We start from the raw sequence: 14,964 nt of genomic DNA on the forward strand, positions 1-14,964 counted from the left end.
TTGCCTCACAGGAAGATTCCCTGATCACTGCACTGCTGACATGTTGCTTGCACGTTCTGCTCCACATGCCAGGGGACACAGGTAGTCTTGAGCAGCGCACTCTGCTGGCAAGAGCAGATCACTAATACACAATCCTAACGCTCCTCTGCCAATAACAAAATCTGCTTCACCATCCATTCTGCCCCACTGACTCACATATAAGCCTAGGGGGGTAACTTTCAGCACATTCAGAGTTTTTAAGCCACTTTAACAAACCATAGAACTATTTCTTTATAGACTTTAATGGTGATTGGACCCAGGACCTTAAAAAAACAAAAACCAAAAAAAACAGCACTTGTTTATTTATCCTAAAGACCCTTACTAGCCACTAGGTGATATTTCTAATGATTTTTCCAATGCCTGGCGATTTTTCTTGAGTGACAAGTGATTGTGTGAAATGGGTACAGGTGTGTGAATACAAGAACATTTGTTGATGCATGGCAGGAATGACCGTCATGACGGATCCCCAACGACTCCGGTGCAAAGTACCGCGATCAATGGACTTCCTGTCCGCACCCGTCCTGTGTTTCCGCGAGTAGGAAGATGGACTGGGGAACCTCGTTGGTCAGGAGGCATCGCTGTGCTGTTCCCTGATCCATCTTCAGGTGAGTATTGAGCTTTACTTAAAGAGGAACTCCAGCCTAAGCAAACATACTGTCATTAAGTTACATTAGTTATATTAATTAAAATAGGTAATATAATCTCTTACCCACCCTGTTTTAAAAGAACATGCAAATGTTAGATTTCATGATGGCAGCCATCTTTTTGGTTGAAAGGAGGTGACAGGGAGCATGAGACACAGTTCCAACTGTCCTTTGTCCTGAGCACCTCTCCCAGTTGCTAGGCAACGTGAATAACAACATAGGTAATCCCATCATGCTCTGCACAGCATCAGGGAAAAAAAGCCTGGGCTTTTTTTCTTTGATGGGGAGGAGCTTAGCTAAAAATGCAGCTAAAAATGATGCTTTAGTAAGAAAAACAAAGTTCTGATGCTGTGAAACTGTTAAAGAAACAACAAGCCTTTTCAATGCGGCTGAGTAGATTTTTAGTCTAAAGGTTCACTTTAAACCAAACTGAGGCATATTTGAGCAGCACTAGCAGTCAGTCCTAAATACAGCCATCCCCACTCCTAAGATCAGCAGATATTTGTCCTACATATCAGTCTTTTGCAAACACAATAAATATACAAATATTACATTGCCATTTTCTATTTTTTTCTGCTCTGCTCTGACAAAACTAAGAGACTGGTGTTCCCTGCCTAATTCCAATTTCTTTAAATATCGTATGCAGGCTTCGTGCCCAATCAGAAAGCCACGTCTCAAGTCTTAAGGAGATGCAAAGATGCCATGTGATACTTCTGCTGAGGATGTTATTCTTTGGCTTCAGCCTTTGGCAAGATAATTTAAGCCGACATGGAAAGGCCTACCTAGTCCTAATATATGATGCATGCTAATTGCTGCCAAAGATATAATAGGCTTGCATTAATTTTAACTCTTCTTGTGCCTCTATGATTTAATATAATGCTGATGTGCAGAGGAACATTCTTTTTCTGACGATGAGATGCATGCAGTACAGAATATGCTAATGAATTGCTGCATTTCTATTTTATTATTTAAGTATAAAGCACAAACATTGAAAGGACCACTGTTATAAAAATCTTAACATGTAAAATATATGTAAACATACAAATAAGAAGTACCGTACATTTCTTTCAGGGTAAACTGAGCTATAGATTACTTTTCTCCCATATTGCTGTCACTTACAGTAAAAATCTGACACTTCCGACAGGTTTTGGGCTATCCCATTTCCATAGGGGATTCTCAGTATGGCCTTTATTCTTTACTAGTAAAAAGGCCCGCCCGTTGCCACGGCCGCTAGTGCCCCCCCCCCCCCCCCCCCCGCAATGCGTGCATGGATGCGTCCCGATTGCCTATCCCTCATCGCTGTCCAAAGTATATGCACACAGTTAGATGTTGCTTGTTTAGCAGTTGGAAAAAGCTGTTATTTCCCACAATGCAATGAAGTTACACAGACAGCAAACTGTCAGGTCTGGGAGCTGGGACACACACACACACAGGGACCGGATGCAGAGACACTTAGGTATTATTATATTGGATAAGGTTACTCCCTGAAAAGAATTTATACAAAGATGCTGGCCAGCATCCCTGCTCACCTTACACTTTTTATGGCAGTTGGACAGAGAACCTGTCATTCACTAAGTGCTTTTGAAAATAAAGAAAACCCTGAGGACCCCCCCATGAGGAGATGGGCTAGTCCAAAACCTGTTGATTCTGTCAGATTTCTACTACTTACTTTAAGTGACAGCAACATAGGAGAAAGGTAATTTATGGTTCATTTTACTGTGGAAGAAAGATACTTCTTATCTGTATATGTTTACATATATTCTACATTTTAAGATTTTTGTGACAGTGGCCCTTTAATACAGGAATGCTTAACCTATTTTGGTTCCTGGACGAAGAATCTACGTCCAGGAACCATGCGCGCTACCGCGCGCTTCCGCGGCCGGTCGCGCGCATGCACGCGCACTCCCGGCCGCGGATTCGGTAGCCCAAGAATCAATGTATCGGGCTATGGTGCCCGATCACTGATTCCTCTCCCCACTGAAAAAGCGACAGCTTCTCTCGGAAGCTGTGCTTTTTCTGGCTGTCACCTCCCTCATGCGTCGCTCTAAGCATGTGTTACGCTTAGAGTGACATCATGTAAACAAACTCATGGCCAAAAAGTAATACTACAACTGAAAGTAAGAAAAAATAAAAATTAACACACATTTACATTATAAATCTATTGTTTACCTCACACCCTCCCAAAACTACCCAAATAAAATGTTTACTATAAAAAAAAAAAACATTACAATAAAAAAAAAAAAACCATGTAAATATTTACCTAAGGGTCTAAACTTTTTAAATATCAATGTAAAGATGAAATATTTCTATATTTTTTTTATTTTAAACTTGTAAATAGTGATAGATGCAAAATGGAAAAAATGCACCTTTATTTCCAAATAAAATATTGTCGCCATACATTGTGATAGGGACATAATTTTAACGGTGTAATAACCGGGACATATGGGCAAATACAATACGTGAGTTTTAATTATGGAGGCATGTATTATTTTAAAACTATAATGGCTGAAAACTGAGAAATAATGAATTTTTCCATTTTTTTCTTATTCTTCCTGTTAAAATGCATTTACAGTAAAGTGGCTCTTAGCAAAATGTACCCCCCAAAGAAAGCCTAATTGGTGGCGGAAAAAACAAGATATAGATCAGTTCATTGTGATAAGTAGTGATAAAGTTATAGGCTAATGAATGGGAGGTGAACATTTCTCACGTGAAAACGACGGAACGCGAATGGGTTAAAGCAAACCTGAAGTTTTTGAAAATGCTTACAGCTCCGTGCAGCCTCCTGTGTCTCTCCTGTTCCCTGTTATATGGTAAGTTCTTTCATTATTCCAATACACTGAAAGAACCTGGGACCAGGACAGAGCTCATTTCCACTGTGAATGCATGAGTTGATAAACAACCATAACCAGTAAAAGGAATCGCTCATGCACAGCTACCTTTCTTTGAGCATGAGCAATTCCTTTCACTGAGCCCAGGCCGGGATTTACATCACAGGAACCTATAGGCACAGATGACCTGGCACTCTAGACTTTGCCCTCCATAAACCTACAAACCCCAACCGAACTGCACCGACAGCTGTCACCTCTCCTTTGCCCGTCATAGGTAGCTACAGGTGTCCAGGGTCGGACTGAGACACTGGGGGCCCACCAAAGAAATTTCAACCTGGGTCCCACACATCCCATGATTGCAGTGAAAAAAGGGTGTGACCATGCCCCGGAAGGTGGGCGTGGTCATGATGTATTATGGACAGGGCCAAATGTACATGATCTTAGCAGCATTGTAATTCAGAGACATTGCTGCCCAGAAAAACTTTGCATAGAGTCCCCTCCTTCAATATAAAGTAATGTCCTACTTTGCAGAGGTTGCGACCGCAGAAGTTGCAGAGGTTGTGACTGCATCGGGGCCCTTGGGCCAAAGGGGTCCCGAAGGGCCCTCCCTCAACTACAGTATTACCTCTCTATTGGTCCTGTGCTCATAATAATCACTTCTATAGATACTTTGAACAGTGGTAATCATTAACAAGCTATTTTCCATCTCTTTCTTGCACCTCTGACACTGTAGTTGCCATCGGCAGGTTTTGGTGCGTCGTATCAATTGTTATGTATAGAGTGCTTGTGGGGCCCCATTGTAAAATTTGCATCGAGGCCTACAGCTCCTTAGCTATGCCACTGCTCTCAGCATGAGTGATTACAGCACTGAGAAGAGAATTTTTGTGCTGCAGGCAGCAATGGGAGCTCTGTCAGACAAGGAGTGAGGGGCCCACCAGAGACCTGGAGGGGGGGCCACCGAGGGAAAAAACTGTACTACTGTGGCCCAGTCTGACCCTGCAGGTGTCCCTTAGTATTATGTAGCCAAAGCTATCCTCAATATTACATTGCCCCAGACTGCAGGGAGATCTCGTCAGTGGAATGCAGAGAACACGGTGAGAACCCTCTCATTTACACTCTGTTTAGGACTCTGCATAGGGAAGGAGGGAGGGAGGCACTTGGGGAGGGGAGTGAGACGCCTTTCTATCATCAAGCGCTTTTAGGCACATGCCTACAGTGCCTTATAGTAAATCTGACCCTGACTGAGCATGTGCAGCATGTGCTCAAGAATACGCTATAGACATTCACATTTCCTGGGCATGCACATTTCTTGTACTCACGCATGTCCACTGCAATTATGCTTGCTCTTGGCCGCAAGCTCTTCTTGAGTAATGATCAGATCAGAATAAGTGAACTTCTCCATTAGACATTTATACATGGTACATATCGGTTGAAGATGCCCACCAATGTGGAGCAGGGGTTATGGGTATCAATAATAGTGTAGCGAGGAGAACGCCAGCGCATACCACTAAGGCTGCATCTGAAATGACCTCCAGCTTAGTGTGTAGCACCTATATAGACTTTCTACACACTTCGCATTCAATTCAGATGCAAATCATATGCAAATCTGCTACTACTTATGATGCAAACAGGAAACTGAGGAGGAGGGGCTGGGAGCAGCTAACCTGGCAGTTACATAGTTACAAAGTTAAGGCATACACCGCCTCTGCCAGACTGAAATTGCATGCCCTGCATCCAAGACAGGTTTAGGTCAGGTTAGCTGCTCCCAGCCCCTCCTCCTCATTTCAGATGCAGCCTTAGTGGTATGCGCTGGCGTTCTCCTCGCTGTTCTACCAAATGTAAGTTACACATTTTTTTCTGCTTAGCTGCTCCCGAGGTTTTAAATTTATGTTAGGTCACTTGCCCGGAGGTCTGCCTCACCGTGGCGCAAGTGTCTAGTATAATATACCTTGCATGCAAACCATATTGGAAGCTAAAGTACCTCCTAGTGTAATAAATGTTAGCACTTGTCTTGGATGCAGGGCATGCATTTTTCAGTCTGGCAGAGGCGGTGTATGCCTGTGCGATTAACCATTCAATTGCAACATGTGTTTAGGGATGCACAGCCTTTCCTCCCCACCTATCAAGAATGGTGTGGCTTGCAAATACATTGTATTCTCGCAATAGGGTTAAAACCCCCCAATTTTTCATTCCGATACGAAAATTCACAAACAGCGCAGACAATCTTTCATTGTACTGCAAAACTGCACAAAAAGCATCAACATTATTTTAGTGAGAAAAATCACAAACTTATTACAAAATTATTTTGGATGGCATTTTCACTCAAAAGACATATTTTGCATTATTTTCACAAACATGAATGTGAAAAGAATCGCTTATCACTGATCAGTCACAAACTAAAATCTTTCAGCTTGGTATATCTACCTCTATAGTTATCATGCCCCCTTTATTGCGTTTCATAAGTTTCCATGCATTCCTATTTCAACATTCAGACCTTGTTAAACGAGCGCCCTGCTGCAGTATGATGTAAAAACATTCTTATAGTGTGAAAAAAATGGCATCACAGTTTTGCCCAAAGATTCTTTAAAAAAATGATCTGTTTGAGTAGGCATGCATAAAATTATACTATTATCTCATGTATGTATTTTTTTTATTTACTGTGTTAGGCGCAAAACTTTAAGAGCTAGCATCTTTACAAGCCAAGGGTTACCGACATATTGGAAAAGGCGGTAACTTTAGTTTTACGTTTATACCTTTGTACAGTTAGTATTCATTGTGTTCTTTACTTTTAAAATGTTTGCCAAGAAGCCTTTCCAGGTGCATCTCATGTTTCTTAATGAGTGCAATATGCAAATGTTTGAAAGCACTCTGCATAATGTTGTAGATGTTAGCCGCGTATAAGTAAAAATGCTCCCAACTTGTATATTGTTTATATATACAGTAAATACTACTACTGTTCCTGAGTTGTTTCAAGATGCCCCCCGAAAATTCATTATAAAAACCAATAGCTGCCTCTCAAAAAATATTGTGGAATGACCAGATTCAAATTATTAAGCCATTTTGATGGGAAAACAAGGTGCACTGCAGAATATTTGAAACATAACTCAGAAATATTGAATCTGTTCAGCAAGGTTGGGGTACCACAAGACCACCTTCTGGGCAACCATCTAAGATATCTTACATCAAGGGCTCGAAGGACTCTGCCACAGTTACAATGATGGAAGACTGCGTTAACGGGATACTGTAGGGAGGTCGGGGGAAAATGAGTTGAACTTACCCGGGGCTTCTAACGGTCCCCCGCAGACATCCTGTGTATGCACAGCCGCTCACTGATGCTCCGGCCCCGCCTCCAGTTCACTTCTGGAATTTCTGACTTTAAAGTCAGAAAACCACTGCCCCTGCGTTGCCATGTCCTCGATCCCGCTGATGTCATCAAGAGCGCACAGCGCAGGCCCAGTATGGTCTGTGCCTGCGCTGTACGCTCCTGGTGACATCAGCGGGAGCGAGGACACGGTAACGCAGGCGCAGTGATTTTCTGACTTTAAAGTCAGAAATTCCAGAAGTGAACTGGAGGCGGGGCCGGAGCATAGGTGAGTGGCTGCGCGGGCACAGGATGTCTGCGGGGGACCATTAGAAGCCCCGGGTAAGTTCAGCTCATTTTCCCCCGACCCCCTACAGTATCCCTTTAAGTTTACATGTGCAACCTGGTTTAAGGCCTCACAGAAGTTATTCTGTGCACCTCATTTCCATTTCTTACCACAGTTCACCTATGTGATACTTTTGAAGGACTTCCCACAATGCTTGGAGGTCTCATCCTTTCTAGGTTCATGGCAGCAAAGGCTCCTAAAAAAGAAAGCAAGAGCTGTTCTGCTCCAGAAACATCACAACCTTAATCCATGTTTAACCTGGCTCCAAATCTGAGTGGACATTGGTGCAAAGTCACTTTAGAGCTGAATGATTAAGTCTTGTCAGTGCAAACAGTTCTTTCTCTCTTATTAGTTTGTGAAGAGCAGACAACAATGGTCATTGGAGAGTGCTGACATCAAATATACTGTCCTCAAACAGTGAAAAATGCAAATACAACCTCAAAAGGCTCCATTCTGATATTTCAGAAATGTGCTTTGACCTAGGTGGAACATTTCCTTCTCATAGGGGTTTAAATATTTTGTATATATCTAAATTCAATAAATAAATCAAAATATAAAATCTACTGACTACTACGAAGAGATTAACTTTCTCTTATATGTGATTTTTTTTTTTTACCTTTTCCATGAGGCAACTTTTTTTGGCAGCTTGCAAATTTTACTAGCCCTTATTAATAGCGTCCGTTGAACAAACACCGATGAGCACGCATCTCCAAGTGGATGACTGAGCTCCGCTCCACCATCAGTCTCCCAGCGGCGATTGCCAATAGGAGACTGTTAGACAGTGAAACCGCCATCTAATAACACTGTACAGTGCTGTGATCTAAGTCAGTGCTGTGCTGGGGTACAGCGGTGTGACACAGGAGCGATCCGCTGTGATAGGCTAAAGCCTATCACAGCCGATGGCTGTAATTGGCTGACGGGGGGAGGGAAGAAGAACAAAATTACAAAAAAAAAAAAAAAAGAGGCAAATTTAATTAAAAAAAAATGAAATAAATATTTACTAAAAAATAAATAAACATTGGGGAGCGATCAGACCCCACCAACAGAAAGCTCTGTTGGTGGGGAGAAAAGTGGGAGGGGGGGGATCACTTGTGTGCTGAGTTGTGCTGCCCTGCAGCAAGGCCTTAAAGAGAGTCTGAAGCGAGAGTAAATCTCGCTTCAGACCTCATAGATAGCAGGGGCATGTGTGCCCCTGCTAAACCGCCGCTATCACGCCGCTAAAAGGGGGTCCCTTCACCCCCAAATCCCCCTCCGTGCAGCGCATCCCCTCTTCCTGGTTGGGGCAGGGATAACCGCTGCAGCCCTGCCCCACGCGCATCTGTCAGCGCGTATCTCCGCCTCTCCCCCGCCCCTCTCAGTCTTCCTTCACTGAGAGGGGCGGGGGAGAGGCGGCGATGTGCCGCTGATAGACGCGACTGGAGGCAGGGCTGCAGCCGTTAGCCCTGCCTCCAGGAACGACCAAGTCTACGACCAAGGTTTGCGGGGGTGGGTTTGGGGGTGAAGGGACCCCCGTTTAGCCGCGGGATAGCGGCATTTTAGCAGGGGCACACATGCCCACTATGAGCTCTGAAGCGAGATTTATTCCTGCTTCAGAGTCTCTTTAAAGCTGCAGTGGCCCATTTTGTAAAAAATGGCCTGGTCTTTACAGAGTTTAAGCCCGTGGTCCTTAAGTGCTCAAGATTACACATTTCGAACACTGATTCGCTCGGAATCCCTATTTATTACTACTGTATGTAAGATCGCCAGGAGTGCACCATTATTGGTCCATGGCCCAAACTTTCAAAAACGTCAGCCGGCAGTATCTGTTGATAAATCCACTAGGGAGGAAAGACATTTTCCGTAAACTGTTAAGTCTTCTATATTTGGAATTCATAAAAATGTGGAAGCAGTTTAGAAGACTTTTCTTTATACAGTATTTCAGCACGTCACCATGAAAAAAAATCAAGCCTGCTCTCAGTAAACACCTTGGGGGCTACTAACTTTCCAAGCCCAATTCCGACTCAATTTATGTATCTGGTGCCTCCAGCCGTATTTGGCATTAATAATTTTGCAGCTAAAATACACATATGTTATTCAGTTCTATGTGGAAGAACAATAATATAAGAGACAAAATCACTTGACACACAATTTCAAAATTATTTTTATGATTTGGTTATGTGAAAATGCCCTTATTAAAGGGAACCAGAGATGAACGTTTCACACAAAATAAACATATCAGTTGATAGCTTGTAAAGAATAAATGCTCTACCTGATAATTTCGCCGCTCTGGTGTCCAAAGCTAGCCTACAACCAATAAGCAACACAATAAAATAAGTCCAATTAGAAAAAGTATCTTCAAACTCAAAGACTGGGTCACACTGTGAGGCAGCAGATCATACTGGTAACTGTGAAGACAAAAAAAAACAACAACAAACTGTGCCTCTCTAGTATGATAAAAGTATTTCTGATTTTTCTAGTTTTAACTTAGTAGTGTAATTTAAAAGCAACACTTCAAAATTTGCCCAGCCTACCATCCTCAAAATTTCGTCACCTGAGAAAAATAAATGAATTGATATCTATCCTGACCCTTTGTGGTCTTGTGAAGACCGTTGCCAGACAGATTCTTTCTACTCACAAAATGATGAGACAACACCTTGCTGTGTCGTGTCTTATGACATGAGAGGAAAAAAAAAAAAAGAGATTGCCAGGACTGCTCTCTTTCACCCTGGCAACAGAACCATATAAGAATGGGCTCTCAGAAGGTGCAGGGCCTTCACCAGCAGTCCAGACTATAAAGGAGAGTCCTTGTCCAAAACGTGAAGAAAGAATAGGATCCAGAACAGTTATCTACTTTTAGTTTCTAACAGAAGAAGGCACCCTCCAAAGCACTCCAAAGACTTGGTCTGAGATTTTAGAAGTTTAGGGTAAAATGGGTATTGAGGAAACTGAAACTTCAATGAGGAAAAATAATGTGGCACCTTTGAGGACCACCCGCTTCCAGAGACTCTCCTCCCACATCCCTGATTTCACCTCCATAGATGAGAGGAAACTCTGCATCCTAATGTGGGAAGAGGAAAAAATGGTGCATCAAGTTGCCTGATATGTCACTGCCTGCCACCAACTGAGAGGAACATGATACCTCATGGACTGTATACCCCTTATTCTGCCCCTATACCCTCCCGACCCCTATGGACTGTATACCTCAGCCCTCTATACTGTCAGATGTATCCTCACCAACCCTATGAACTCTATAAACCATATACTGAGCCCCAAACACTCCCCATGCCTATAATCCCACAACCACCCCCTTTAATTCTAGCGCTAATGTTTTGCTTTGGCAATGCTAATCAATCACCTCCAGATAGCTCAGCAGCTCTTTGGTCCTGCCAATAAAGCTTTTTGGATTTGTATGTGTGGCCCACTGCATGAGAGTACCTTGAAAGCTGTAGTTGCTGAGTGTAGCTTAAAGGTAGACACAGGACCCTCCAGATCTCACTCTGCCACAATCTCTGATCCTGTCTGTGCATAGCTGTGACTTTTGATCCTCTTTTTTGTTACTCTGCTGCCTGAACTTATACTTCGTTAGAACTTCTGGCTTGGCCCGCTTTGTTGCCTTGTTACCTGGGTTTGTACCTTGCTGAAACTTTTAATTTCGTCCACTCCTTGGTTTCCCTGCTGCTTGGACTTGTGCATTGCTGGAAGTTTTGATTGGTCCTCTCCTTGGTTGCCCTGCTACTTGAACTTATGTCATGACAGAACATGTGGTTTGATCCATTCTTTGTCTCTCTGCTGCCTGGACTTGTGCCTTGCTGAAATGTGTGGTTTAGTTGACCTGTTGTTGCCCTGCTGCCTGGAATTTTTGTTGAAGGGACTTTTTGTGCCAAGCTATTGTTTCAAAACAAGTATTTTGAAATGATACTCTCCATTAATTATGGCAGTATGAAAGGTAGAACTGTAGATATTGCTGGTGGAATTTCACTTTAAAAGTGTTGACTGAAGTTTTCCTTTAAAGGGATACTGTAGGGGGGTCAGGGGAAAATGAGTTGAACTTACCCGGGGCTTCTAACGCTCCCCCGCAGACATCTTGTGTTGGGGCAGCCACTCACCGATGCTCCGGCCCCACCTCCGGTTCACTTCTGGAATTTCAGACTTTAAAGTCTGAAAACCACTGCGCCTGCGTTGCCGTGTCCTCGATCCTGCTGATGTCATCAAGAGCGCACAGCGCAGGCCCAGTATGGTCTGTGTCTGCGCAGTACACTCCTGGTGACATCAGCGGGAGTGAGGACACGGGCGTGCAGGCGCAGTGGTTTTCTGACTTTAAAGTCAGAAATTCCAGAAGTGAACCGGAGGCGGGGCCGGAGCATTGGTGAGTGGCTGCGCCAACACAGGATGCCTGCGGGGGACCATTAGAAGCCCCGGGTAAGTTCAGCTCATTTTCCCCCGACCCCCCTACAGTAGCCCTTTAAGGGTATATCTGCAAAGGATGCAAACTCACGCCAATATCTCAAGTGTTCAGCACCGTGGTAGATAAGTCTGTGAAAAAAAAAATGAACCAATCTAGCATGCCTTTTGTTACCCCACTAATGTCTTTCCATAGAATCATTGCCTCAATGTCAGAAGCATTGTATTTCTTCGAATGCATTATTTTGATGTCACATCCTCATGTCAAATCTACAGGGCTTTAAAAAGGCACTTAAGACACCAGGAGCTGGATCACTCATTGGAGCTGTGCAGAGCCTGATATTACCTACTTGAAATTAAGCTATGTGTCTCGCTTCATTACAATGATTGATCTTCACATTCAGATGCACAGGTTAATTGCAATTTATTACACTGACAAACAGCGCAGAGCCCTGACGAGAATCACCGCATCTTCTCACTTACCGCTAACAGACTGGCTGGCAGTCACAGAATTTTTTTTAATTTTTTTTTTATATTACATAAAGCTATATCATATCATCTCATTAATGGGAACAAGCCTCAATATCTCGTAGATAAAAAAAAAATAATAACAGAGAAAATCACAACGTCTTTGATATCGTAAGATTAAATTACCTGCACAGGGGCTGCTGTAATGGTGTTGAACAAGTGCGTCTTTAACTGGCTGACACGTGAAACGCATTGCTGTGTTTGTCGCTGTAGTGGCTGCTGCTGACGATGCTGGAAGTGCGGTGCTTATAAGCGATATATAAAATATGCCCATTTTCTGATAAAACCGCCAGTCTTGGTTCTCTCCTGAAAGTGACTCACTTGTGAGTTATTTGGAAAAATAATGATTCTTTTATGATGAATTCACCAGCTTGTTAACCTTGAAATTGCTTCTCTTTGACAGCCTGCCCCCACATTAAAAAGGAAGAAAGCATATGCACTGAAATAATACAATTTTTATACTGTGTGATGATATATAATTACAGGTGTAATACAATTATATCCATCTGAACAATAACACTCGATTTCAGATTTTTTTTTCTCCCTCTAGACTAATATTAAAAAAATAGGAAGAGTGTTTATTACAATCTGCAATCATAGAGTGCAGTGATGTGACCATATGATCACAGATTGAACTCTTAAGAGTTCCTGCTCTCCATTTGAGTTAGGTTGCCTTCTCATTGTAACTCTCCTTAGCCTTCTCATTGTAGCTCTTCTTAGCCTCACTCAACTACTGCCTTCTCATTGTAGCTCTTCTTAGCCTCACTCAACTCCTGCCTTCTCATTGTAGCTCTACTTAGCCTCACTCAACTCCTGCCTTCTCATTGTAGCTCTTCTTAGCCTCACTCAACTCCTGCCTTCTCTTGTAGCTCTTCTTAGCCTCACTCAACTCCTGCCTGCTCATTGTAGCTTTTCTTAGCCTTACTCAACTACTGCCTTCTCATTGTAGAACGATCCCAACTGTGGGACCATGACCGGGGGCATGTGTGTGGCTGGCCTGTGCGTGTTCAGAACACCAAAACTAGAGAACATCTCACAGGAGGTGATCCTGGGACAACAGAGTGGCTGGGGAGGATGGCGAGGGAGCCCACAATCCTCATGGAGCCCCAGGTAAGTATAAATACACCATTTTTTTTATATCTCAAGTTTTCTTTTAGTATACCTTACCTACATATAAGTGTACTGACACTTTACATTCTCTATTGTGAGTTGATAGTATCTTAATGGATAGCACTGTATTTATTTAGCTTCTGAGTCTGCAGAGGGGTTTGGAAAACACCCACTTAATAGTGAAAGCAGTTCCTCATAAAGTAATGACATTACCAAAAAAGCAAGGAGGAATGGGACTTCGATGTTTAGAAACGTATTATTATGCGGCTAATTTAGACATGATCAAACATTGGTGGAACCCTCTTTCCCAAAAGTCATGGGTACATCTAGAAGCAGAGCTAATAGGCACTAGCCCACAAATACTGATGAGCAAAATGCTAAAGGCCAAAACTCCCCCCTCCCAATACCCAACAATCCAATCGGCTCTCTTAGCCTGGGAGCATTTTCATAAATTTCCTCCGGATGACTCTCATAAACAATACCAAACCTTTCCATTAGAAGTACTACAACAGTTTACTCCACAGCTCGATCTACGCCCTCGGTATAATGTTCAAGTTACTTCCCTGAATGTATTATTTGAGAGCTCAAAGATAAAGTCCTTTGCTGTTCTTCAAAAACAATTAAAGATCCCTAATTCTCAATTATACACATATCATAGAATGTTTCACTTGATAAAAACCCATCCAATAATACTCCCTCAATTGTCGTCAAAGATACTCGCTACAATAAATTTTAAAGGCCCACACAGGGGGGACATCTCGGCCTGGTATGAGGCCTTGAACAAAAATTAATCTTCTCCTCTTCAAAAATACGCTTTAAGCTGGTCTGACGATTTGAATATCACAATAACAACAAACCAAATAATTAAAGCTACATAATGTATTTTGAAGCTTTCTAAGTGCAATTCTCACTGGGAACAATCCCGTAAAATATTATATAAGTGGTATTATACCCTCGGAAGATTGGCTTCCTTCTCGGCCGACTTGTCCCCTATGTGCTGGCATTGCTTATCCGCTCCTGGCACACTACTCCATATGTTCTGGGAGTGCTCACAAATTAGTTCTTTCTGGAATCAAGTAGAAGTCTTGATCAGAAGGTCCTTCATCCATAATTTCCAGATCATATCACAAATGGCTCTCCTATTAATAGGGCTAGAAAAATTACCACAACAACACCAACTGCAAATATGCCATATCTTGATAACAGCAGTGTCGTCAATTTCTCTCAACTGGAAATCAGCAGATCAATTATCTTTATCCCAACTAAAAACTACGGTTAAAAGAAACTTAAAGGAATACTGTAGGGGGGTCGGGGGAAAATGAGTTTAACTTACCCGGGGCTTCTAATGGTCCCCCGCAGACATCCTGTGCCTGCGCAGCCACTCCCCGATGCTCCGGCCCTGCCTCCGGTTCACTTCTGGAATTTCAGACTTTAAAGTCAGAAAACCACTGCGCCTGCGTTGCCATGTCCTCAGTCCCGCTGATGTCACCAGGAGCGTATTGCGCAGACACAGACCATACTGGTATTGTGCTATACATTCCTGGTGACATCAGTGGGATCGAGGACACGGCAACGCAGGCGCAGTGGTTTTCAGACTTTAAAGTCTGAAATTCCAGAAGTGAACCGGAGGCGGGGCCGGAGCATTGGGGAGTGGCTGCGCAGGCACAGGATGTCTGCGGGGGACCATTAGAAGCCCCAGGTAAGTTCAACTCATTTTCCCCCGACCCCCCTACAGTATTCCTTTAACTATAGAACAAAAGATTAGATGCAGAATAGCAAAGAAAGTAG

At 43.0% G+C, this 14,964-nt stretch overlaps 2 long non-coding RNA genes across 2 annotated transcripts in view; one reads left to right on the plus strand and one right to left on the minus strand.

Annotated features, from left to right (window-relative positions):
* Nucleotides 1–321: 321 nt before the first annotated feature.
* LOC137538253 (uncharacterized) lies at nucleotides 322–1,925 on the minus strand. The gene is made up of 2 exons (XR_011024725.1): nucleotides 1,803–1,925; nucleotides 322–680 (listed from the first exon to the last, which is right to left on the minus strand). It is a non-coding gene; the product is annotated as an uncharacterized lncRNA (long non-coding RNA).
* A 168-nt stretch (nucleotides 1,926–2,093) lies between these two features.
* LOC137538429 (uncharacterized) overlaps nucleotides 2,094–14,964 on the plus strand; it is a 45,881-nt gene continuing 33,010 nt past the window's right edge. The window contains exons 1-2 of the long non-coding RNA XR_011024783.1: nucleotides 2,094–2,379; nucleotides 13,016–13,176. This is a non-coding gene — a long non-coding RNA (uncharacterized lncRNA). The remainder of the gene's footprint in view (nucleotides 2,380–13,015; nucleotides 13,177–14,964) is intronic.

Source organism: Hyperolius riggenbachi, chromosome 11, assembly GCF_040937935.1.
Source record: "Hyperolius riggenbachi isolate aHypRig1 chromosome 11, aHypRig1.pri, whole genome shotgun sequence".
NCBI classification, from domain to species: Eukaryota; Metazoa; Chordata; class Amphibia; order Anura; family Hyperoliidae; genus Hyperolius; species Hyperolius riggenbachi.